This window comes from Lepisosteus oculatus, unplaced genomic scaffold (assembly GCF_040954835.1).
Source record: "Lepisosteus oculatus isolate fLepOcu1 unplaced genomic scaffold, fLepOcu1.hap2 HAP2_SCAFFOLD_64, whole genome shotgun sequence".
In the NCBI taxonomy this organism is placed as follows: domain Eukaryota; kingdom Metazoa; phylum Chordata; class Actinopteri; order Semionotiformes; family Lepisosteidae; genus Lepisosteus; species Lepisosteus oculatus.
Window position 1 is genome coordinate 32,456 of NW_027168193.1, and position 25,045 is coordinate 57,500.

A 25,045-nucleotide genomic window follows, 5' to 3' on the forward strand; every position below is an offset into this window, starting at 1 on the left:
CCCCGTGACCTCATTGCTCTGCTCTCTCCTCTGTGCAGCCGAGCCCGATTCACGGTAAAGTGAAAAAAAATATGCCCTCAACGTGAGATTTACTCTGGAGCGAGGATAGATGTTACCTTTTTATCATTGAACAGGATGTATGTGATGTGGCGACTAGGTTCAATTTTGTATCCTCTTTAAAAGATTAAGGACTGGGGTGAGCGTGATTTACCACCCTTTCAGCTAAGAACCCGACGTGCGCACCGTTTAAGCTGCATAGACTCGGTCGTTTAACTCTTCTCCATTAGCAGGGTTAAGGTTAAAGAAAAAAAACATTGCTGACTTCTTTTTTTTTGCCAGCTGCTAGCGCTGATTAGCAAGGTTTGTATTTCATGTTTTGCAAGTTGCATCCATTTTAAGAAAAACAAGTCGTGTTAAAGACAGGAAATGAATACTTGCATTTAATTAAGTCTAGCCGTAGGCGGTTATCCACTGGGATTCAGACCTAGGGCCTTCTGTTTACTAGACAGGCGCTTTAACCAACTAAGCCACAGCGCCCCGTGAATGCTGTCCTTTTGCAGCCACTTGGACACACCACTCAGACACATCTGCATTCGGTGTGTGCTCCGCCTGCTCGCTGAGCAAGTTGCCACCTTTACATACAATAGCAACATCGACACCAAGAGAAAGGATGACAAATGGCTTTTATCTGGAACTTTTCATGTCCAAGGAGCTCAATGTGCTTTCTGTGTACAACAGGGCCACTGAACTCCACGCTGGCCACTGAACCACAGCAGTGGCTTGCTGGCTTGACATCTCCCAAGGAAAATGTTGAAATCGCATGTGGAACAGGAAAATGACCCTCGAGTACGAGGGAAAAAAAAGAAAAAGATCATCTGGAGCGCGCCAACCCAGTTGGGACAGCCCAGTTTTGTTAACGAGGTGGCCGAGTGGTTAAGGCGATGGATTGCTAATCCATTGTGCTTTGCACGCATGGGTTCAAATCCCATCCTCGTTGGTTTCCATGTCTGTTTCCATTCTGTTTTTGATCCCTATTGCTCAATGCACAGTGAAAGCATTGCATACATGTGTCTGACAATGAGAAATGGGCCCCTGAGACAGTCATTTGCCTGTTTCACAAATGATCGTATTTTACTAGAGATTCTGTTTGGGATTCAGATGTGCATTCGGACAGCAATCCCTTTCAAGAAATGATACGTTCTGGATGAGGTCAAAGGTGCATCATTTGGACACTTTGTGGGCTTGAAATACAAAGAAAATCATGTTCTATGGTACAAGATAAATACAAAACTTAAGCTTTTATTATAATTAGATTTGTTTATAAAGCATAAGCAATCATTTATTACATTAATATATGTAAAAATAACATTTTAGCATCATACGTTTAGTATATTTAGTCCCTAATGCTGAAAGAAATGATCATAGAACATGACTTCTAACCTTACCTGCGGTGTTTTTGATCCCTATTGCTCAATGCACAGTGAAAGCATTGCATACATGTGTCTGACAATGAGAAATGGGCCCCTGAGACAGTCATTTGCCTGTTTCACAAATGATCGTATTTTACTAGAGATTCAGTTTGGGATTCAGATGTGCATTCGGACAGCAATCCCTTTCAAGAAATGATACGTTCTGGATGAGGTCAAAGGTGCTGGAACACTGTATTTAGGATGTGTTTGCAGTTATTCTGTGTTTCTAGCTTCAACCCAGTGATATATATATATGCTCACTGATTTTTTGGTACATGCCCAGGGCAATAATCATTATGAGGATTTATTTCCATATGTGCTAGAGGTAGTGTTGTGAAATTCTTCAACACACTGGATCGCAGGTTTAAACCTGCACTCTTACTCCTTAAATACCAACAAATGCAGATATGTAGCAATCATATTGTAGCTGACACTCATTTGCCTGTTTCACAAACGATCATATTTTACTAGAGATTCTGTTTGGGATACGGATGTGCATTCTAACAATCTCTTTCAAAAAATGATTTTACCTTATCGCAGCTTTGCCCCTCTTGCCTCTTTGGAAAATATCTCCATCTTGTGGTCGTTGTTGGTAATGTCTAGACAATATCTCCATCTTGTGGTCGTTGTTGGTAATGTCTAGACAATATCTCCATCATGTGGTCGTTGTTGGTAATGTCTTCTTATGCCCTTTTTTTATTGCAATTCTTTATTAGTTGATTCTAGAATCTCTACAATAGAGCTGAAAATATCAGTTTTGTAGCAGACAATATGACATTAGTTATAGTCCAATTAAGACTTTATTACCCTGTTTGTAACATAACAAATTAAAATTGATTAAAACTAAGTTTGGAACACCAGGGAACATAAAAAATGATTTTTAGGAAAACCATGAGGTTCTCTGTGTCCGATGCCTGCAAGGGGAGAAAGCTAGAATCCTTTGCTTTTTCAAAATTTGAAAATAAACATCATATAACAACAGCTTTCATTCCTAGGAGTGAAAAATAACCATTTTTGAAGACATATTAGTTTCTAAAACACTACAATAAAGTTAAAAACATCCGTTTTATATTACTTTTAGTATTTTTAGTGAAATTAGTCATTTATTGCACTATTTTTAATATAATCTCTAATTAAAAGTGAATAGAATTAAGTTTGGAGCAACAAGGAACACAAAAAAAAAAAGATTTTAAGGAAAAAAATGATGTCTTCTGTGCCAGGTGCCTGCAAGGGGAGAAAGCTAGAATCCTACCCAGGCTCCTGGAGCTCTGTCCTGGCTAAAGGAGGGTGAATCCATCCCCTTCAAAGCTCCATGAAAAAATGATCATTTAAAATTTGAAAAAAAAAACATCATATACAGTGCCTTGCGAAAGTATTCGGCCCCCTTGAACTTTTCAACCTTTTGCCACATTTCAGGCTTCAAACATAAAGATATAAATTTTTTATTTTATGTGAAGAATCACCAACAAGTGGGACACAATTGTGAAGTGGAACGAAATCTATTGGATATTTGAAACTTTTTTAACTAATAAAAAAATGAAAAGTGGGGCGTGCAAAATTATTCGGCCCCTTTACTTTCAGTGCAGCAAACTCACTCCAGAAGTTCAGCGAGGATCTCTGAATGATCCAAAGTTGTCCTAAATGACTGATGGTGATAAATAGAATCCACCTGTGTGTAATCAAGTCTCTGTATAAATGCACCTGCTCTGTGATAGTCTCAAGGTTCTGTTGAAAGCGCAGAGAGCATCATGAAGACCAAGGAACACACCAGGCAGGTCTGTAATACTGTTGTGGAGAAGTTTAAAGCCGGATTTGGATACAAAAAGATTTCCCAAGCTTCAAACATCCCAAGGAGCACTGTGCAAGCGATCATCTTGAAATGGAAGGAGTATCAGACCACTGCAAATCTACCAAGACCTGGCCGTCCCTCTAAACTTTCAGCTCAGACAAGGAGAAGACTGATCAGAGATGCAGCCAAGAGGCCCATGATCACTCTGGATGAACTGCAGAGAACTACAGCTGAGGTGGGAGAGTCTGTCCATAGGACAACAATCAGTCTTACACTGCACAAATCTGGCCTTTATGGAAGAGTGGCAAGAAGAAAGCCATTTCTCAAAGATATCCATAAAAAGTCTCGTCTAAAGTTTGCCACAAGCCACCTGGGAGACACCCCAAACATGTGGAAGAAGGTGCTCTGGTCAGATGAAACCAAAATCGAACTTTTTGCCCACAATGCAAAACGATATGTTTGGCGTAAAAGCAACACAGCTCATCACCCTCAACACACCATCCCCACTGTCAAACATGGTGGTGGCAGCATCATGGTTTGGGCCTGCTTTTCTTCAGCAGGGACAGGGAAGATGGTTAAAATTGAGGGGAAGATGGATGCAGCCAAATACAGGACCATTCTGGATGAAAACCTGTTGGAGTCTGCAAAAGACCTGAAACTGGGATGGAGATTTATCTTCCAACAAGACAATGATCCCAAACATACAGCAAAATCTACAAAGGAATGGTTCACAAATAAACGTATCCAGGTGTTTGAATGGCCAAGTCAAAGTCCAGACCTGAATCCAATCGAGAATCTGTGGAAAGAGCTGAAAACTGCTGTTCACAAACGCTCTCCATCCAACCTCACTGAGCTCGAGCTGTTTTGCAAGGAAGAATGGGCAAGAATTTCAGTCTCTCGATGTGCAAAACTGATAGAGACATACCCCAAGCGACTTGCAGCTGTAATCGCAGCAAAAGGTGGCTCTACAAAGTATTAACGCAAGGGGGCCGAATAATTTTGCACGCCCCACTTTTCATTTTTGTATTAGTTAAAAAAGTTTCAAAAATCCAATAGATTTCGTTCCACTTCACAATTGTGTCCCACTTGTTGGTGATTCTTCACATAAAATAAAAAAATTATATCTTTATGTTTGAAGCCTGAAAAGTGGCAAAAGGTTGAAAAGTTCAAGGGGGCCGAATACTTTCGCAAGGCACTGTAACAACAGTTTTCATTCATAGGAGTGAAAAACAACCATTTTTGAAGACATATTAGTTTCTAAAACACTACAATAAAGTTGAAAACATCCGTTTTATATTACATTAATTTTTGTGAAATTAGTCATTTATTGCACTATTTTTAATAAAATCTCTAATTAAAAGTGATTAAAATTAAGTTTGGAACAACAAGGAACACAAAAAAAAAGATTTTAAGGAAAAAAATATTGTCTTCTGTGCCAGGTGCCTGCAAGGGGAGAAAGCTAGAATCCTACCCAGGCTCCTGGAGCTCTGTCCTAGCTAAAGGAGGGTGAATCCATCACATTCAAAGCTCCATGAAAAAATGATATTTTTAAATTTGAAAAAAAAACATTATAGAACAACATCTCTTGGTCCACAGAGTGCAAAAATCCAACTTTGAAGAAAATCCATTGACTGATCCCCGAATCCTGAAGTTTCTTCGCATGATATCGGGCTTGCAACCACTTTCTGGAAAATGATGAAAAATGCCAAAAATGAAAAAAAAGTTATCAATTCTAGAGCCTAAGAGGAAAATAAGACAAATGTATATCTCCAAATAATTTTATGTGCTTCAGAAGAGCCCAGGAAAGTTTTTTGCATACATGAAACCACGCCCGTTTGCACGTAAGCAGACATGGTTGCACACACGACTGCATGAAAGCACGCGTGCATGCAAAATCATCCTGTTAAGCATTTGAAAAGCCGCACCACGGCGCACGTGAAATAGCTCTTACATTAGTGGTCGACACAGGAATCGCCTTTTTATTTATGCTCTTACCAACGCGATGGAAAGCAAAACAAAGCAAAGCAGAGCAAAACAAAACGAACAAACGCAAAACCCTCACGTCCCGCACTTGCATATAACGCCGTTACGTGCCCAAGCGGTATTGTACGTCATCCTAGCACTGCACCCCGGGGCGTACGGTATATGGGAATGAGCACACGCCACGAATCGTCTGAAATCACTCCCTACAGCTGTAAGGCGCCTTGAAGCGTGCACCCCCAACATTCTTCTTTGCGCATCTGTGAAAGGTAAACTCTTGAGCAAACTCTGAACCAGCTCTAAGGAAACTAATCCGATTAGACGTTACTTTGACTCATCCTTTAACAGTTTTCAGTCTCTGTCTTTAAACACCTTGCTCAGTCACATTCAAGCCACAAGTACTCTTCTCGGATGTTGCACAAACAAATCCTAATGTCTTGAAAGCATTGCAGCATGTTTGTGTCCCACTTCCCGTGGCTGCAGGACGACTGACACGAACGGACAAACACAATCTGTGGCGTTTAGCGTGACATAGTCTTGCAGGCATCGTGCTGTCTTACTGCAATACTATACCACTTGAGGAAACAGTCCATCTGGCCATGAAACTCATTTGAACGTCTAGCTACAGCAACTAACAATAACATGATTTATTCAGGATGTGTGGAATCAGCACGTCCCGGAGACAGCTTCTGAAATCGTGAGCATTCTCTGGTGGTGTCCTGGAGGGCTCCCCCGGGCATGTGTTGGTGGTATAGTGGTGAGCATAGCTACCTTCCAAGCAGTTGACCCGGGTTTGATTCCCGGCCAACGCAGTGGCAAGTGTTTTCAAATGCTGTCACAAGCCTTGGATTGTGACTAGCAAAGCGAAGCCTTTTGAAAGAGCTAAAGCACTGCAAAACGGAATTGAAGGAGAATCTTACAGGGGATTCTGAGCGGTGTCTAAATAAATAAATTCACAGCGTCCGCGGATGGCATTTTGCAGCTGGAAGTAGATGTCGACGCTTTTTGCACACAGCACCAAAAAAGCGTCTTTTTTGAAGGTACAGGCATTGAGCATTGGTGGTTCATTGTTAGAACTCTCGCCTGCCACGCAGGAGGCTTGGTTTCGATTCCTGGCCAATGCAGTGGCTTTTGCAGCGAACGGCTCCATCACTTGCATCCCAACTTTTGCAACTCGCAACTGAAAACCCACTGAAGCTAAGCAGGTGTGAGCCAGGTCAGTACCTGGATGAGGGTGAGCTACAGGGAAAAACAAAGCTTCCAGCTGGAAGTGGTGTTAATGGGGCCAGCGGGGAGGCGCTCACCCTGAGGTCTGTGCGGGTCCCAATCTCCCAATATAGTGATGGAGAAGCTGTGTTGTAAAAGGGCGCTGTCTTTTGGATGAGATGTAAAACCGAGGTCATAGTGCTCTGTGGTCATTAAAAATGACCACCAAAACCTTTGACAAAAGCTCTTGGTAATTGATGGTCTTCAATAATGTTTCTCCTTTAGGTACATTTAAAATCAGCTGAATAATGCTGTGAAACCATGAAACTGCATGTGAAAGCCCGTACACTGAATTACACGGCTTTCTATTCAAAGGAGGACAAAAGAAATTCCCTGAGTTCGATTTTTTGCAGCACAGAGAGGGGCACTGTCACGAGGCCGGTTAGCTCAGTTGGTTAGAGCGTGGTGCTAATAACGCCAAGGTCGCGGGTTCGAGCCCCGTACGGGCCATGTCCTTTTCTCCTCTCTTACCAAAGCTGTTAGGTTCCTTTCCGTGGTGAGATGGGTTGTCCTGCAACGCTGCCACACAGTGCCGACAGACAAGAGTGTTGCGGGAGAAGAGAAAAGTGTTTGAAGATTTAAGAGTGTCTTAGGTGGAGCCAAAATCAAGTGTCACAAATGCAAGTGGGAAGATTTCCAATGTTTAATATGGTCAAAATAAGCGGAAGTTACCAGCTGGTCCGGCACAGTCTGCCATGCTTTTGTCATATACTGTAAAGTGGTGTCGAACTGGAGCCTCACCATTTGCATATGTGAGGCTCCAGTTATACATCGATTGTCACATTAAATGACAAAAATGAAGAGAGGTAAAGCAGCTGGAGAGGTATTCTTACAACTTTTGAGCTGACACAGTTTTGGAAAATGTTTCCTTCACGCTGCACTGTACAATATAGGCAGCCAAGAGTCTCCAAAACAAAACAGAATTGACAGATAGGAGAAAATTCCCACTCGTCCTGAAGTTCCCAAAATCCAGCACTGAGCGTAAACAAAGTGTCTAAGTAGCGTGGGAATGTTAAACCTGACCCTAGCTGGAGTTTGAGCAATCCAGCACTGAGAGTAAAAAGATGAGTCAAAGTAACGTCTAATCAGATTAGTTTCCTTAGAGCTGGTTCAGAGTTTGCTCAAGAGTTTACCTTTCACAGATGCGCAAAGAAGAATGTTGGGGGTGCACGCTTCAAGGCGTCTTACAGCTGTAGGGAGTGATTCGAGACGATTCGTGGCGTGTGCTCGTTCCCATATACCTTATGCCCCGGGGTGCAGTGCTAGGATGACGTACAATACCGCTTGGGCACGTAACGGCGTTACATGCAAGTGCGGGACGTGAGGGTTTTCGTTTGTTCGTTTTGTTTTGCTCTGCTTTGCTTTGTTTTGCTTTCCATCGCGTTGGTAAGAGCGTAAATAAAAAGGCGATTCCTGCGTCTACCACTAATGTAAGAGCTATTTCAAGTGCGGCGTGGTGCGGCTTTTCAAATGCTCAACAGGATGACTTCGCATGCACGTGTGCTTTCATGCAGTCGTGTGTGCAACCATGTCTGCTTATGTGCAAACGGGCGTGGTTTCATGTATGCAAAAAACTTTCCTGGGCTCTTCTGAAGCACATAAAATTATTTGGAGATATACATTTGTCTTGTTTTCCTCTTAGGCTCTAGAATTGATAACTTTTTTTTAGGATTCTAGCTTTCTCCCCTTGCAGGCATCGGGCACAGAGGACCTCATGGTTTTCCTAAAAATCTTTTTTTTTGTGTTCCTTGTTGTTCCAAACTTAATTTTAATCACTTTTAATTAGATATTTTATTAAAAATAGTGCAAAAAATGACTAATTTCACTAAAAATAATGTAATATAAAACTGATGTTTTTAACTTTATTGTAGTGTTTTAGAAACTACTATGTCTTCAAAAATGGTTATTTTTCACTCCTAGGAATGAAAGCTGTTGTTATATGATGTTTATTTTCAAATTTTGAAAAAATCAAAGGATTCTAGCTTTCTCCCCTTGCAGGCATTGGACACAGAGAACCTCATGGTTTTCCTAAAAATCATTTGTTATGTTCCCTGGTGTTCCAAACTTAGTTTTAATCAATTTTAATTTGTTATTTTGTTAAAAACAGGGTAATAAGTTTCTAATTGGACTATAAATAGTCATATTGTCTGCTCTAAAACTGATGTTTTCATCTCCATTGTAGAGATTCTTGAATCAACTAATAGAGAATTAAAATAAAAAAGGGCATAAGAAGACATTACCAACAACGACCACAAGATGGAGATGTTGTCTAGACATTACCAATAACGACCACAAGATGGAGATATTGTCCAAAGAGGCAAGAAGGGCAAAGCCGCGATAAGGAGATTGCTGTCAGAATGCACATCCGGATCCCAAACAGAATCTCTAGTAAAATATGATCATTTGTGAAACAGGCAAATGAGTGTCAGCTACAATATGATTGCTACATATCTGCATTTGTTGGTTTTTAAGGAGTAAGAGTGCAGGCGGTTTAAACCTGCGATCCAGTGTGTTGAAGTATTTCACAACACTACCCCTAGCACATCAGGAAATAAATCCTCATAATGATTATTGCCCTGGGCATGTACCAAAAAATCAGTGAGCATATACATATATCGCTGTGTTGAAGCTAGAGACACAGAATAAGTGCAAACACATCCTAAATACAGTGTTCCTGCACCTTGACCTCATCCAGAATGTATCGTTTTTTGAAAGCGATTGCTGTCAGAATGCACAACTGAATCCCAAACAGAATCTCTAGTCAAATATGATCATTTGTGAAACAGGCAAATGAGTCTCTCAGGTGCCCATTGCTCATTTTCAGACACATTTATGCAATACTTTCACCATGCGTTGAGCAATAGGGATTAAAGATACCAGAGGTAAGGTTTAAAAGTGATTCTGAGGTGCAACACATCAGCGAAACAGCTAGGCATCTGAAATGCGGGGTTTGAGAGCCCTTCAGGGAACACCGTACCCTAAAGGTACCAGAAGTCCACTAGTATAAGCATTAAGTCACTGTCAGCCCTGTTGCAATGTGATTGCTACATATCTTCATTTCTTTGGTTTTTAAGGAGTAAGAGTGCAGGGGGTCTAAATCTGCGATCCAGTGTGTTGAAGTATTTCACAACACTACCTGTAGCCCGTCTGGAAATAAATCCTCATTCTGATTATTGACCTGGGCATGTACCAATAAATCACTGAGTATATATATATATCACTGTGTTGAAGCTAGAGACCTGTATGTAATAATATGATGCTAAAATGTTATTTTCACATGTAAGAAAACCGGCTCAGGGACGCCAAATATGTAATGTTGCCATAGCAAAATTAAATGTAGTGGCTCTCTGAAGGCACCAGTTCTGTAGGGTTTGGGCATTTACTGAGACAATTATTAATTGTAGCAGTAAATCACAAAGTTGATTCTTTTGATGGCTTTAGAATCCAACCATGTGACATAACTCAAACAACGCGCACACACAGGTACTAATACACGAGGATACATTTATTAATACATAAAATATGCATGTAAACCTAACAGATCTTATCGAGAGGGTTATCAGAATACAAAAGATATATATTCAGTCAGTTACGAAGTGTTACACATATCAAGAGGACATACGTTCAGTATATCATTCATTAAGACCGTTTCGTTAATGAACTTGGTTATAACTTCTACATTAGATACTCAAACAAGTACATAACTCTTAGGAATTAAATTGATATCAACTGGTTGGGATAACAATTGAATTCTCGAGCTGTAATGCATTGAAGTTGAATACTCATCCAATCTTTGGGGATTCAGATCTTCCTGCGGGCACAAAGAAACAGTTGCAGGCTGTTGCTGTCCAATCCGCGCTCTCTGGCTCCGTGCCAGGCTGTGCTGTGCGGCTTGCGACGCTGCGCTGCTGATGCTCACTGTGGGCTTTAACTAGCAAAGTTTGTGCACAGGAGAAAAGATGACTGTGGGTCCCAGCAAGTCAGGAAGAGGACCGGTTCGTTTCTGATGAAGAGCTAGTTCTGAATAGTGATTCAGCTGTCCACAGTTCCGACCTGTTCACGAGGCCTGCTGCTGGTGCTAACCTCGGGTGGATCCTCTGGTTATTCTCTGGCAACCTCCGCTCTAGACTCTTAGAACAAAGGAAAGTTCTGGCACTCGGACACACTGGCCGTTCCGTGGTTGTCCGGGCTGAGTCTCAGGATGGTCAGGAGGCGCGCTGCAAGAATGTCCTGCCCTTGGGAGCCTTCTGCTCCTGGGCCGCCCTGCCCTGGATTTCTCCTTTGAATTCCCTTTAGAATTGTCCACAGAATCCTCTGAATCCTCCCTTCTGAATCTTACTGAATCTCACAGGCTCTCTGTGTTGCCTGTTTTTACCTGGAGGAACTTCAGCTCATTGATTGGCTGAAAGTTCCATGGGCATCAGAGTCCCACGTGGGTTACTCGGCCCTACCAGTCCCTGATTGATTGATCAAGGTGAGATATGAGTCACTTAGTCCTGACACTTAGTAATGCAGTCCAGATGTCCAACTGGCACTCCCTAGACAGATAGGCGCCAATGGATGACCATTGATCATGATAGCCAGGCTTAGCTAAGTGCATCCCCCTTTGGGAGCTGTCCTAGGACCTTAAATCACCCTGCATGAATAGTCTCTCTGTGGCTGCACCACAGAGATGAACAGAGAAATGGGGCCTCATTTGGGAAGGCTCAGAACACTTAATTCTGCCTTATTAATAAGCCTCGCCGCTACACACATATATTAATATAATAAATGATTGCTTATGCTTTATAAACAAATCTAATTAAAATAAAAGCTTAAGTTTTGTATTTATCTTGTACCATAGAACATGATTTTCTTTGTATTTCAATCCCACAAAGTGTCCAAATGACGCACTACATGATATAAGGAAGATTATCACATGCATATCGGTATTATCTTTCTTACGAAAATGCATTCCTTTCATTACCTTTTACTTTTTAAAATGAACTCAAATTGTGTATAATGTAATAATTTAAGTAGAATAGATTCTAATAATATAATGATCCAGTGTGTTGCACTACTTCACTGCTTCACTGCTCTATGCCGTCTGGAAATAAATCCTCAGACTGCTTACTGCCCTGGGCATGTACCAATGAATTACAGGAGCACATCTATTTCTCACTGCGTTGAAGCAGGAGACACACAGTCTCTGCAAACACATCCTAAATACAGTGTTCCAGCACCTTTGACCTCATCCAGAACGTATCATTTCTTGAAAGGGATTGCTGTCCGAATGCACATCTGAATCCCAAACAGAATCTCTAGTAAAATACGATCATTTGTGAAACAGGCAAATGACTGTCTCAGGGGCCCATTCCTCATTGTCAGACATATGAATGCAATGCTTTCACCGTGCATTGAGCAATAGGGATTAAAAACACAGCAGGTAAGGTTAGATGTCATGTTCTATGATCATTTCTTTCAGCATTAGGGACTAAATATACTAAACGTATGATACTAAAATGTTATTTTCACATATATTAATGTAATAAATGATTGCTTATGCTTTATAAATAAATCTAATTAAAATAAAAGCTTAAGTTTTGTATTTATCTTGTCCCATAGAACATGATTTTCTTTGTATTTCAAGCCCACAAAGTGTCCTTTGATCTCTATTCTGTGGTAATCCACGATGACCCCGTTCTTCAGGTGATTCATCATGTCCTCCCTCGCCTGTTGAGAGGCCACCTGATCTCTTCTGCCATGGCGTGCTTCATACACGCCCTCTTGAAGTGAGCAGGAAGCTGATCAAAAGTATTCAGGCACATCTTGCACACCAGGGGAATCCTCGCGTGTTTCCTTTGAAAATAAATAATACCATCTGTGTATAGAAACAAGCTAAGACTGATTTCTTAAATTATCCTTAAAATTCTCTCTCATAGTTTGAGCATAATGATTTTATTGCATTTATATAAGAATTGCTCATTGCTCCTAAATAAATAATGGTCTCAGTCACAGACTTTCCAATAGAAGCCATTGTGGAGTTCAGCAACTGCAGGTCCTAGAAGTGGGGAAGGAATTTTAAAAGAGAAATTGAATTACAATACAGAAGGAATGGCTGAGGGTTCACTGAAATGTATAAATATACAAATTCCAAAGACTGAGTCCATATAGAAACAACTACTTTTCATTTTCAGTATAAGAAAAAAAAAACTATCTTCCAAAGCATCATAAAATTGTCCCTTCTTCCAGACCCTACTTCTCTCTTGTAGTAGTACAGCAGACCTTTCCAGGTGAGCAGATCACAGAGTCCGAAATGAGCTTCCTCCATCAAGCAAAGTACCTGAACATGACTCTGTCTTCATAAAAGCGCCCCTGTAATAAAGAAATTAAATCCAAAATCAAGAGGGCAGTTGCCTACTGAAATACAAGAAGTCATCAATTTTAACCTAGCAACACATTAAAGGCTGCATCTATACAAGTGCGATTCTAGAAATGCTCACCAGATTACGTTTTAAGAAGGAACTGCGCCTCAGGTTCCGCAGAGATCTTAACTCGGATGGCAGGATTCAGAGTCCGGAGTGTGGACTGATGGCAGAACGGAGGGTCCACATACTGTGGATCCCTCAGTGATCTTCCGCGTATTCAAACCGCCAGCGTGTGACTCCCCTGTCCCTGTGACCTCATTGCTCTGCTCTCTCCTCTGTGCAGCCGAGCCCGACTCACGGTAAAGTGAAAAAAAAGATGCCCTCAACGTGAGATTTACTCTGGAGCGAGGATAGATGTTACCTTTTTATCATTTAACAGGATGTATGTGATGTGGCGACTAGGTTCAATTTTGTATCCTCTTTAAAAGATTAAGGACTGGGGTGAGCGTGATTTACCACCCTTTCAGCTAAGAACCCGACTTGCGCACCGTTTAAGCTGCATAGACTCGGTCGTTTAACTCTTCTCCGTTAGCAGGGTTAAGGTTAAAGAAAAAAAAATAGCTGACTCCTTTTTTTTGCCAGCCGCTAGCGCTGATTAGCAAGGCTTGTATTTCATGTTTTGCAAGTTGCATCCATTTTAAGAAAAACAAGTCGCGTTAAAGACAGGGAATGAATACTTGCATTTATTTAAGTCTAGCCGTAGGCGGGGATCTCCTGTTTACTAGACAGGCGCTTTAACCAACTAAGCCACGGCGCCCCGGGAGTGTTGTCCTTTTGCAGCCACTTGGACACACCACTCAGACACATCTGCATTCGGTGTGTGCGCCGCCTGCTCGCTGAGCAAGTTGCCACCTTTACATACAATAGCAACATCGACACCAAGAGAAAGGATGACAAATGGCTTTTATCTGGAACTTTTCATGTCCAAGGAGCTCAATGTGCTTTCTGTGTACAACAGGGCCACTGAACTCCACACTGGCCACTGAACCACAGCAGTGGCTTGCTGGCTTGACATCTCCCAAGGAAAATGTTGAAATCACATGTGGAACAGGAAAATGACCCTCGAGTACGTGGGGAAAAAAAGAAAAAGATCATCTGGAGCGCGCCAACCCATGTCCGGACAGCCCAGTTGCGTCGACAAGGTGGCTGAGTGGTTAAGGTGATGGATTGCTAATCCATTGTGCTCTGCAGGCATGGGTTCGAATCCCATTCTCATCGCTCTCCATGTCTGACATGTGTGCCTGTTCGACATCGGCCCTCCTGTTGTTTGCTCCGGTGCTAGAGCCGTACATTTTCTAGCAGTGGCTGAACATGGTATAGTAGGCCAACGTCGGTATCGAGCAGTGACAGTAACAGTACTTACTGCGCCCCATAAGAAATCGTTTGTCCCTGTTCAAAAGAGATTGTGCGATGTCCTGCGGCGTTCGTAAAGCAAACCTTTGACAGTTTGAAAAGAGGAATTTATTCTGCTTCCTGTGCGTGCAGTAGTTACAAAGTTGAACGTCTTTACACGATCTGCTGCAGTTTTCAGTGGGCGGGCTTTGTCAGATGGCTTGAAAAAACGCACTGTGTTTCGGCTCGGGAAACATCATGAGCAGTGTCCTGCATGTTTTCTGTGTATAGCTGTCTTTTAACGCATACAAAATTCATTCGAAATCATTGATTTCTCCAATTAACAAGGGTCCCTTTTTGAACCTGCCAGAAGCATTCTTTCAATGTTACAGATTTACTCCGGGGAAAGCCAGCATGACATTGAGAGTAGCTCAAGCTTTCAGCACCCGTATCGGACTGCGTGTATGCAGACACCGCTCAGAATCCCCTGTAAGATTCTCCCTCAATTCCGTTTTTCAGTGCTTTAGCTCTTTCAAAAGGCTTCGCTTTGGTAGTCACAATCCAAGGCTCATGACAGCATTTGAAAACATTCGCCACTGCGTTGGCCGGGAATCAAACCCGGGTCAACTGCTTGGAAGGCAGCTATGCTCACCACTATACCACCAACGCACACCCACAGGAAGCCTGCAGGACACCACCAGAGAATGCTTTTTTTAATTTTTTTTTTATTAAACATAGAATTTACAAATACAAATACAACAAGAGGATCAGAGTCATGTACAAGAGAAAAAAAACGCAGCAGAAAAAAGCATTTAACTACCAGAGGTAATTAAGTAATTATGTGATCAAATTGTATATTTTACACGTATCATATTTTCCTTGCTTTAATATTTCTCAATTATTTATAAACTTTAGTTTCAACATGCATGCGTTTCCTGTAAAAAATAAAACTCAGCACACAGTTTTTCTTTTAACAACATTTCGAGTACCTCTGGCATTCATGAAAAAGACATACACAAAAGCAAATAACTAACTCTAAGACTGTCTAAACTATTGAGTTTTTCAAAGAACCAGAACTATAACAGTCCTTAACACTTAACTACACCATTCCAAACTAACACTAAAGAAACACTAGTATATACTGGTATAACAAATATAACCAAACATAATCATTAACTGAGCAGTCACTGGGAGCAAATCTCCTTCCCGTCCATAAAGGCCCTCGCTCCCACAAAGTAGGCTCTCCTCCCCTCTCTTCTGGCAGCTTCAACCTGGGGCCACAGCTGGTTCCTGGTGCTCCTGTCCGCGGCAGACAGGTCCTCTGCAAACCTCAGTTTGTTCCCATTCAAATACTCATTCCCCCTCGCCGCTCGCCACAGCATGTCCCTCGCCGTCCTCTTGGTGAACTGTATTATAATCGATCTGGGGCGCACTTGCCCAGACATGTTCGCTCTCCCGAGCCTGTGAACAAAGTCAATGGCCGATATTACGTCCTCCTGGTCCGGCAGGGTCCTTTTACAGATACCCTTCACTGTTGCAACAAGGTCCTTATCACGTTCCTCTTTAACTCCAAATAATTTTAAATTCCATCATCGACGGTATCTATCTACATCGTTCACTTTCAATTCAAGTTCTTTAATATGCTTTTCTTGTTTGGTATTTACTTGTTTAAGAACTTTTACTTCACTCTTTAAGTCTTCAACCTCTTTAAACACACAGTCCATGGACTTTTTAAGACTTTCGATTTCGACTGTATTAGATCAAATCATTTCCTTCAGCTCACCCATGCTCTGTGCCATCATGTTGAAGATGTTGGTCTGGAGCTCCTCCAGCGTCAGGTCGCCCCTTCCTCTCTTGGCTGCCGGGGTTTTCACAGGTGTGCTGGGCAGGGACTCCGGCTCTTCCTCTGGCAGCTGAGTCTCACTTGGGCTGCGAACGCTCGCGTACGAGCGCATCTCCAGCACTCTTTCCACGTCCCCTCCAGCTGCTTCACTTTTCCCTTTAGTTGCCATCAATTTTCTTGTAGTGCTATACATATACGATTGAGGTTTCTTAGACTTCTCCTTCGAAGACCCAGCACTCTCTTTTGTTTTCCCAGTGTTACTCATATCGAAATTCTTAAACCTAAAAAAAATCGTTTTTTTTCTTTCAATTATAACTGAAGTTTAAACAACTAGTGTTAAGTCCTTATTTTTCTGTAGTCAAAAAAAGCAAAAATTAACATTCAGGTCATGAAAAACTCAAAAAAAATCCTCAACCACTAAACTTTACCTCCCACCTGAGCGCCATCTTGAACGCCCCTACCACCAGAGAATGCTCACGATTTCGGAAGCTGTCTCCGGGACGTGCTGATTCCACACATCCTGAATAAATCATGATATTGTTAGTTGCTGTAGCTAGACGTTCAAATGAGTTTCATGGCCAGATGGACTGTTTCCTCCAGCGGTATAGTATTGCAGTGAGACAGCACGATGCCTGCAAGACTATGTCACGCTAAACGCCACAGATTGTGTTTGTCCATTCATGTCAGTCATCCTGCAGCCACGGGAAGTGGGACACAAACATGCCGCAATGCTTTCAAGACGTTAGGATTTGTTTGTGCAACATCCGAGAAGAGTACTTGTGGCTTGAATGTGAACTGTACGTGCCCGCCCCCTTTCCTCTGTAGTGCATGAGTTCCTCCCGGCATGCCCTTCGTCATTGTTCTGTCATCTTGTATTTAAAGGGTTGTATTTCTGCTGCTGAAAAGAATCAACGGGTTTCTTTGTTCCCAACGGAGCCCTTGTCTGTCATGAAATTCTTCAAAACCTCAAGCTAGAAGAAGACGACAAATATGAAGCGTTACAGCAACGACATGCCATGAGACGATTGATAACGTTTTCCATAGGATCCCCGCGGTTGCCTGGCAACCGTCAGCTTTGCGCAGTGGCAGCATCGTAGCCTGTGAAGTTTAGCCGAGGCGGGATTATTGCTAGTTGAAAACTTTTCCCAATACCCCGCTTCCGCCGGTTTGCAGTACAATCGGCGAAAGCAATTTTTGACAGTCTCGTTAGAGACTGAGCAAGGTGTTTAAAGACAGATTTGGTCATGGTGACATCATGGTAGAAAGAAGCGAGCTTGTTCCCAGTGGGCATTGATTCGTCGAATATACGTATATTTACGGTGAAATTACGGCTATACGTATATATACGTCGCCTCGAAGTATAATCAACGTCAAATTGCAACCGTAAAATTGACGACATTAACAAACACATATATAACGTCGAAAACACATCTAACACAGTGCCTGAGGCTTTTTACTGTATGTATCGCGTGTGCCGCAACTAGGAGTATACGGCACTCTGCACAGTGTACGAAGTAAATTATTTTCGCAGCAATTAATTTACACGTGTATAATAAATATAGTAAATATAATAAATTAATTACTGCGAAAATAATTTACTTCGTACACTGTGCAGAGTGCCGTATACTCCTAGTTGCGGCACACACGATACATACAGTAAAAAGCCTCAGGCACTGTGTTAGATGTTTTTTCGACGTTATATATGCGTTTATTCATGTCGTCGATTTTACGGTTGCAATTCGACGTTGATTATACGTCGAGGCGACGTATATATACGTATAGCCGTAATTTCGCCGTAAATATACGTATATTCGACGAATCAATGCCCACAGCTTGGCATACAAGGGTTTTGCTGAGGGGGTCTTGCCACCTGCCTGAAAAAAAACAGTAAAATGTTTGAGTGCCTATAGAGTTTCTATTTTTATTTTCTTGACAAAAGTCCCCCATCAGTGCGCGGTGCCCGAGGAAAAATCTGTAGGGGGGCGTCTGAAATTCTGAGGGGGGAGTGATATTTCGGTTGAAACGGAGCTGTACGGTGCAGCTACCCAAATGAAATCTCGCAGCTATGCCATTGATTAGTGCTTCATGATAGAAGATAACGACTAGCAATCTGGTATTTGCGATGAAGTTCAGTTTCACATTTTTCGTCACTCTCAACGTTTGTATTGCCTGGAGCGAAAAGTACCATAAGCGTTCATTTTTGCAGCTACATGGACGTTCTGAATCGTTAAGAAAAAAATGTTGTAAAACCAACAGAAAGCACAGACTGCTATAACTAGTCCTAGTTATATAACGATTTTAAGTATAATGATAAACTACTGCAAGGAATCGGTCCACCTGAGCAAACAGGATCGTAATGTTGACACTCAATAATATGTGCAGTTCCTGGACGGATAGCCCTCCTGCCCATCAAACAGACTGAGTGACTGTTCGTGTCATTTAGTGTTGTCTGACCATTGACAAAGTACAACTATTTTTTTAGGGTGCAAATTAAGTTAGGTAAATCTTTTTGCCCAAAACTGAAGGGGCGACATTCCCCCCTCCCCCCTTGATGCCAGGCCTGTCCCCATCCTATTCCATAATGTCATTATATATAATACCATACAACAGTGACCGATCCTTAATATTTGCATGCGTTAAAATTGCACATCAGCTCATAGCAGCGATGTATTATCAATGTTAAATTTCAACCATAATATCGACAACATTAATAAACGCATACGTTGAGAAAATATCGAACCCATCATATTTTCCGGTTATATACCACAATGCATTGCTAGTATTCGTTGGTCACCATTTTGGACACGTTTTTCAAACGTAGAAGTATATCCGAAAATATCTCAGCAATCCTCTTTTGACGAGTAAGTATGAACAATAATAATACTATCTGAATACATACAGATCTTTCTTAATATTATTTTGATTAAAATAGTATGTGAATTAGCAAAAAAAATGGCACATAAAATAGTGTGAATGGGGAAGATGACACAAAATCGTTTTGCCGTTTCTCTTATTCTTATTCTATGTTGTACTTTCAAACTTTGGGTACTCTTTAATTAGGACAGACTTTATTGCTCAACTGCTATGATGCAAGCCAAATTTTATACATTTATTTCAGCTTTGAGCTTAGTAAACCGTTCATTTTTTAGATTATACTAAAGAAGATATTAATCATCATTTATTTGGGAAGTAATATTATATAATTTTCTCCTAGCTGCGGTGCTGAAGTCCCACCCTACATCAACAGAAAAAGAAATAAAGGAGCACGCAATGTGTTAACTGTTCTAACTGTTAGGACAATTAGACAGGGTTTGCAAATAGTGGACAAAAATCGTCTTAACTTCCATTGTAATATTTTATATTTTATGTAATATTTTTTTCTTGGAAATATAGAAGTTGTACATTTTAAAATGTATATTTGAATCAAAATGTGGTTTTGAGTTAGTGTGTTAATGTAATTAGTTTTGTGTTTGTCATTACTATACTGTATATTGCCATGTTACCAGAATTTGTAGCTGAAGTTTAAGACTAGTTGTGTTTTTATGATTATTGCCCATATGTTGATTGTTGATTGATTGTATACAATGTATAATTTGAAATACATATGTTTCAGGTGTGAATGTGTATTTTCAGAATACATTTCTAAACCTAATCATTGGCTTGTTTTACTTGTTTCTACACCTATAAAATCTATCTTTGATGTATAATAGACCTCTACCCATATACGTATAATAGACCTCTAATGTTATCCGTATAATAGACCTCTAACCATATACGTATAATAGACCTCTAAAGTTATACGTATAATAGACCTCTAACCATATACGTATAATAGACCTCTAAAGTTATCCGGAACTCCAACCATATATGTATAATAGTCCTCTAAATTTATCCGTATAATAGAACTCCAACCATTTATGTATAATGAACGTCTAAATATAGACGTATAATTGACGTTTAACTTTAGACGTATATTAGAATTTCATTCTAGACGAATTGTAGACCACATTTAGACGTCTAAGATATGCGTTTAATAGACGTATATTATACGTCTTTTGCCCAATGGGTTACGTCTCAACAGAAACGCTCTTTCAGCGTTATGCAGAGAACATCGTCTGTCGAGATCACTTTTGAGTCAGCGCGAAACGCCGTGTGCTGTCAGTTTGATTTCATATTGCTCGTAGCGGCGCCCGGCTTTTGTCTGTCAAACGTTAGGTTGCGCTTCTTCATGCTGCATCGTCGGCATGAGTGGAGCTTTATAAACGTCTGTACTTACTGCGCCCCATAAGAAATCGTTTGTCCCCGTTCAAAAGAGATTGTGCGATGTCCTGCAGCAAACCTTTGACAGTTTGAAAAGAGGAATTTATTCTGCTTCCTGTGCGTGCAGTAGTTACAAAGTTGAACGCCTTTACACGATCTGCTGCAGTTTTCAGTGGGCGGGCTTTGTCAAATGGCTTGGAAAAACGCACTGTGTTTCGGCTCGGGAAACATCATGAGCAGTATCCTGCATGTTTTCTGTGTATAGCTGTCTTTTAACGCATACAGAATTCATTCGAAATCATTGATTTCTCCAATTAACAAGGGTCCCTTAAAGGATGAGTCAAAGTAACGTCTAATCGGATTAGTTTCCTTAGAGCTGGTTCAGAGTTTGCTCAAGAGTTTACCTTTCACAGATGCGCAAAGAAGAATGTTGGGGGTGCACGCTTCAAGGCGCCTTACAGCTGTAGGGAGTGATTCGAGACGATTCATGGCGTGTGCTCGTTCCCATATATCGTACGACCCGGGATGCAGTGCTAGGATGACGTACAATACCGCTTGGGCACGTAACGGCGTTATATGCAAGTGCAGGACGTGAGGGTTTTCGTTTGTTTGTTTTGTTTTGCTCTGCTTTGCTTTGTTTTGCTTTCCATCGCGTTGGTAAGAGCGTAAATAAAAAGGCGATTCCTGCATCTACCACTAATGTAAGAGCTATTTCAAGTGCGACGTGGTGCGGCTTTTCAAATGCTTGTGGGCATTTCTCTGTTGTTGATTCTTTTTTTGTGTGTAACAAAGTGGCATTTTCATGTCCGGACGGGGAGACTTTATCATTCCGACATGAAGCCACCCTTAAGTCCTCTGAGGCGTGTCTGTCTGCAAGGCTTGTATTTTGGAAATGTTTTTTTGAAACGGAGAACGACTTTGAAATAGGCTTCCGCCGGCGCCTCGCGATCCAGGTAAGATTGTAGCAAGAACGCAGCTGCGGTGGGGCTTGCTGTAGTCGTGGCTGAGTGGTTAAGGCGATGGACTAGAAATCCATTGGGGTCTCCCCGCACAGGTTCCAATCCTGCCGACTACGTTGTCCGCCTTCAGTCGGTGTGTTTCGGCACAAGCAAAGAAGCGCGCCTCTTTGCTGTTCCTGGTGGTTTTAAAACGCCCAATCGCTTGTACCCGCTGCCTTGGAAATAAGTTCTTCAGCGTCCGCAAATGGCATTTTGCAGCTGGAAGCATATGTCGACGCGTTTTGCACAGAGCACCAAAAAAGCGTCTTTTTTGAAGGCCCAGGCACTGAGCATTGGTGGTTCAGTGGTAGAATTCTCGCCTGCCACGCGGGAGGCTCGGGTTCGATTCCCGGCCAATGCAGTGGCTTTTGCAGCGAGCGGCTCCATCACTTGCATCCCCTTGCAACTCGCAACTGAAAACCCACTGAAGCTAAGCAGGTGTGAGCCAGGTCAGTACCTGGATGAGGATGAGCTACAGGGAAAAACAAAGCTTCCAGCTGGAAGCGGTGTTAATGGTGCCGGCGGGGGGGCGCTCACCCTGAGGTCTGTGCGGGTCCCAATGCCCCAGTATAGTGACGGAGATGCTGTGTTGTAAAAGGGCGCTGTCTTTTGGATGAGATGTAAAACCGAGGTCACAGCGCTCTGTGGTCATTCAAAATGACCACCAAAACCTTTGACAAAAGCTCTTGGTAATTCATGGTCTTCAATAATGCTTCTCCTTTAGGTACATTTTAAATCAGCTGAAAAATGCTGTGAAATGGGGGGGCACTTCAGGCCAGTGTAGGATTTGGGTTACAAGAACCATGAAACTGCACGAGAAAGCCCGTACACTGAATTACACGGCTTTCTATTCAAAGGAGGACAAAAGAAATTCCCTGAGTTTGATTTTTTGCAGCACAGAGAGGAGCACTGTCGTGAGGCCGGTTAGCTCAGTTGGTTAGAGCGTGGTGCTAATAACGCCAAGGTCGCGGGTTTTAGCCCTGTACGGGCCAGGTCTAGGTCCAGGTCCCTGTTTGTGAAACAGGCAAATGACTGTCTCAGGGGCCCATTCCTCGTTCTCAAGACACATGTATGCAGTATGTACACCGTGCATTGAGCAATAGGGACTGAATACACCACAGGTAAGGTTAGAAGTCATTCTGAGGTGCCACATGTGAGGGATACAGCTAGGCATCCGAAATGTAGGGTTTGAGACCCTTCAGGAGTACTGCATCCTTTGAGACAGACCCTGTTAAACAAATGATCATTTCTTTCGGCATTAGGGACTAAATATACTAAACATATGATGCTAAAATGTTATTTTCACATATATTAATGTAATAAATGATTGCTTATGCTTTATAAACAAATCTAATTCAAATAAAAGCTTAAGTTTTGTATTTATCTTGTACCATAGAACGTGATTTTCTTTGTATTTCAAGCCCACAAAGTGTCCAAATGACGCACTACATGATATAAGGAAGATTATCACATGCATATCGGTATTATCTTTCTTATGAAAATGCATTCCTTTCATTACCTTTTACTTTTTAAAATGAACTCAAATTGAGTATAATGTAATAATTTAAGTAGAATAGATTCTAATAATATAATGATCCAGTGTTTTGCACTACTTCACTGCTTCACTGCTGTATGCCATCTGGAAATAAATCCTCAGACTGCTTACTGCCCTGGGCATGTACCAATAAATTAAAGGAGCACATCTGTTTATCACTGCGTTGAAGCAGGAGACACACAGTCTCTGCAAACACATCCTAGATACAGTGTTCCAGCACCTTTGACCTCATCCAGAACGTATCATTTCTTGAAAGGGATTGCTGTCCGAATGCACATCTGAATCCCAAACAGAATCTCTAGTAAAATACGATCATTTGTGAAACAGGCAAATGACTGTCTCAGGGGCCCATTCCTCATTGTCAGACACATGTATGGAATGCTTTCACCGTGCATTGAGCAATAGGGATTAAAAACACCGCAGGTAAGGTTAGATGTCATGTTCTATGATCATTTCTTTCAGCATTAGGGACTAAATATACTAAACGTATAATGCTAAAATGTTATTTTCACATATATTAATGTAATAAATGATTGCTTATGCTTTATAAACAAATCTAATTAAAATAAAAGCTTAAGTTTTGTATTTATCTTGTACCATAGAACATGATTTGCTTTGTATTTCAAGCCCACAAAGTGTCCAAATGTTCTATGATCATTTCTTTCATCATTAGGGACTAAATATACCAAACGTATGATGCTAAAATCCTGAAAAAAGGATGTGCTCCATCTCGTCAGTAGATTGGATTCCAAAACTGATTTGGGTCAATATACATTACCTTTGAAATTAAAGTACAGTCTACTGTAGGGAACCATCAACTTAGAAAGCATTGGCCTTCCCTGGGGGTCAGGTAGGTGCAAAAGATAAACCTTTATCCTATCTTTATCTTAAGATAAGTGGCCAAGCAGTATTTTTCCAAGTTTCACCAAGCACATCATGTTGCCATAGTAGACAAAGTTCTATAAAATGTTAAATAACTTTTAAAAAAAGTATCTTGGTCTTACAGTACTGTACAAGGTGAATTAAACTGTCCCTGGTAATAAAAAGTAATTAGAAGCATCTCAGAAACTTTATCTCTAGAAACATTAGCTGTTTTATATCATGTAATTTAGTGTGATGTTGTCAGAATTCAAGGACATTATCACACACAGAAATTGGTTCAGTTAAATCTAAAAAACACAGCTAAACATGGGTTTAAATGTAACAGAAGTCTCACCTCTTGTCAAAAGATTTAATTCAAGAAGCGATGTAATAAATGATTGCTTATGCTTTATAAAGAAGCTTAAGTTTTGTATTTATCTTGTACCATAGAACATGATTTTCTTTGTATTTGAAGCCCACAAAGTGTCCAAATGATGCACTACATGATATAAGGAAGATTATCACATGCATGTCGGTATTATCTTTCTTATGAAAATGCATTCCTTTCATTACCTTTTACTTTTTAAAATGAACTCAAATTGTGTATAATGTAATAATTTAAGTAGAATAGATTCAGGTAGGAAATATAGAGTCATGATGTTTATGGCTGACATCATTTCACATGGGTGAATTTTAAGCTAAGAAATAAAAACATTTACAATGAAGATACCATTGCTTAATTTTAAATGCCTTTAAAAAATAAATACCTCCTGAGAATAATTTGCCACTCCCAGATCCTTGGTAAGGTACTGTTTGAATCCAATCAGGAGAGGAGCATCCAGGGAGTGCTTTCTATAGAGTCCAGCTTGGGCCACTCTCTTCCGGCCTGCTGATACTTTTTAACTACTCAGGGCCTGTAAGGATATAAAACACCGGTTTAAACATTTTATACCTATAAGACAAATTAGAATTTTAGTAAAAAATAGATACATCTGAAAAATAAAAAAGTCTTACTGCTGATAGAGTTCTTCAGAGCTCACATCTTCCCCTTCCTTATCCGCTTCTGTTTCAGTTTCTAGAGCAGCCTCTGGCATCTCTTCCTCCTGGACAGCGGCCTCTTGCTCAGGGCCGCTGGAATGCAGGTAGATTCTTTTCAACATGCTTTTACATAATATGTTGTAACAATGATTTCAAAAAGAAACTACAGAAGCCTTACAGATTAAAAATATCTCACCTTGCCAATGTGTCTTCAGGCTTCCCATGTACAAAAAGGCCCAAGGACTCT

General features: G+C 41.1%; 6 non-coding genes across 6 annotated transcripts; 5 read left to right on the forward strand and 1 right to left on the reverse strand.

Annotated features, from left to right (window-relative positions):
- The first annotated feature begins 915 nt into the window (after positions 1-915).
- trnas-gcu (transfer RNA serine (anticodon GCU)) lies at positions 916-997 on the forward strand. Its single transcript has one exon. It is a non-coding gene; the product is annotated as a tRNA-Ser (tRNA).
- A 4,981-nt stretch (positions 998-5,978) lies between these two features.
- On the forward strand, positions 5,979-6,050 carry trnag-ucc (transfer RNA glycine (anticodon UCC)). Its single transcript has one exon. It is a non-coding gene; the product is annotated as a tRNA-Gly (tRNA).
- Positions 6,051-6,880: 830 nt separating this feature from the next.
- On the forward strand, positions 6,881-6,954 carry trnai-aau (transfer RNA isoleucine (anticodon AAU)). The gene has a single exon. It is a non-coding gene; the product is annotated as a tRNA-Ile (tRNA).
- Positions 6,955-14,840: 7,886 nt separating this feature from the next.
- Positions 14,841-14,912, reverse strand: trnag-ucc (transfer RNA glycine (anticodon UCC)). The gene has a single exon. It is a non-coding gene; the product is annotated as a tRNA-Gly (tRNA).
- Positions 14,913-17,157: 2,245 nt separating this feature from the next.
- On the forward strand, positions 17,158-17,299 carry LOC138232893 (U4 spliceosomal RNA). The gene has a single exon (XR_011187335.1). It is a non-coding gene; the product is annotated as a U4 spliceosomal RNA (small nuclear RNA).
- A 4,335-nt stretch (positions 17,300-21,634) lies between these two features.
- Positions 21,635-21,705, forward strand: trnag-gcc (transfer RNA glycine (anticodon GCC)). The gene has a single exon. It is a non-coding gene; the product is annotated as a tRNA-Gly (tRNA).
- Positions 21,706-25,045: the final 3,340 nt, after the last annotated feature.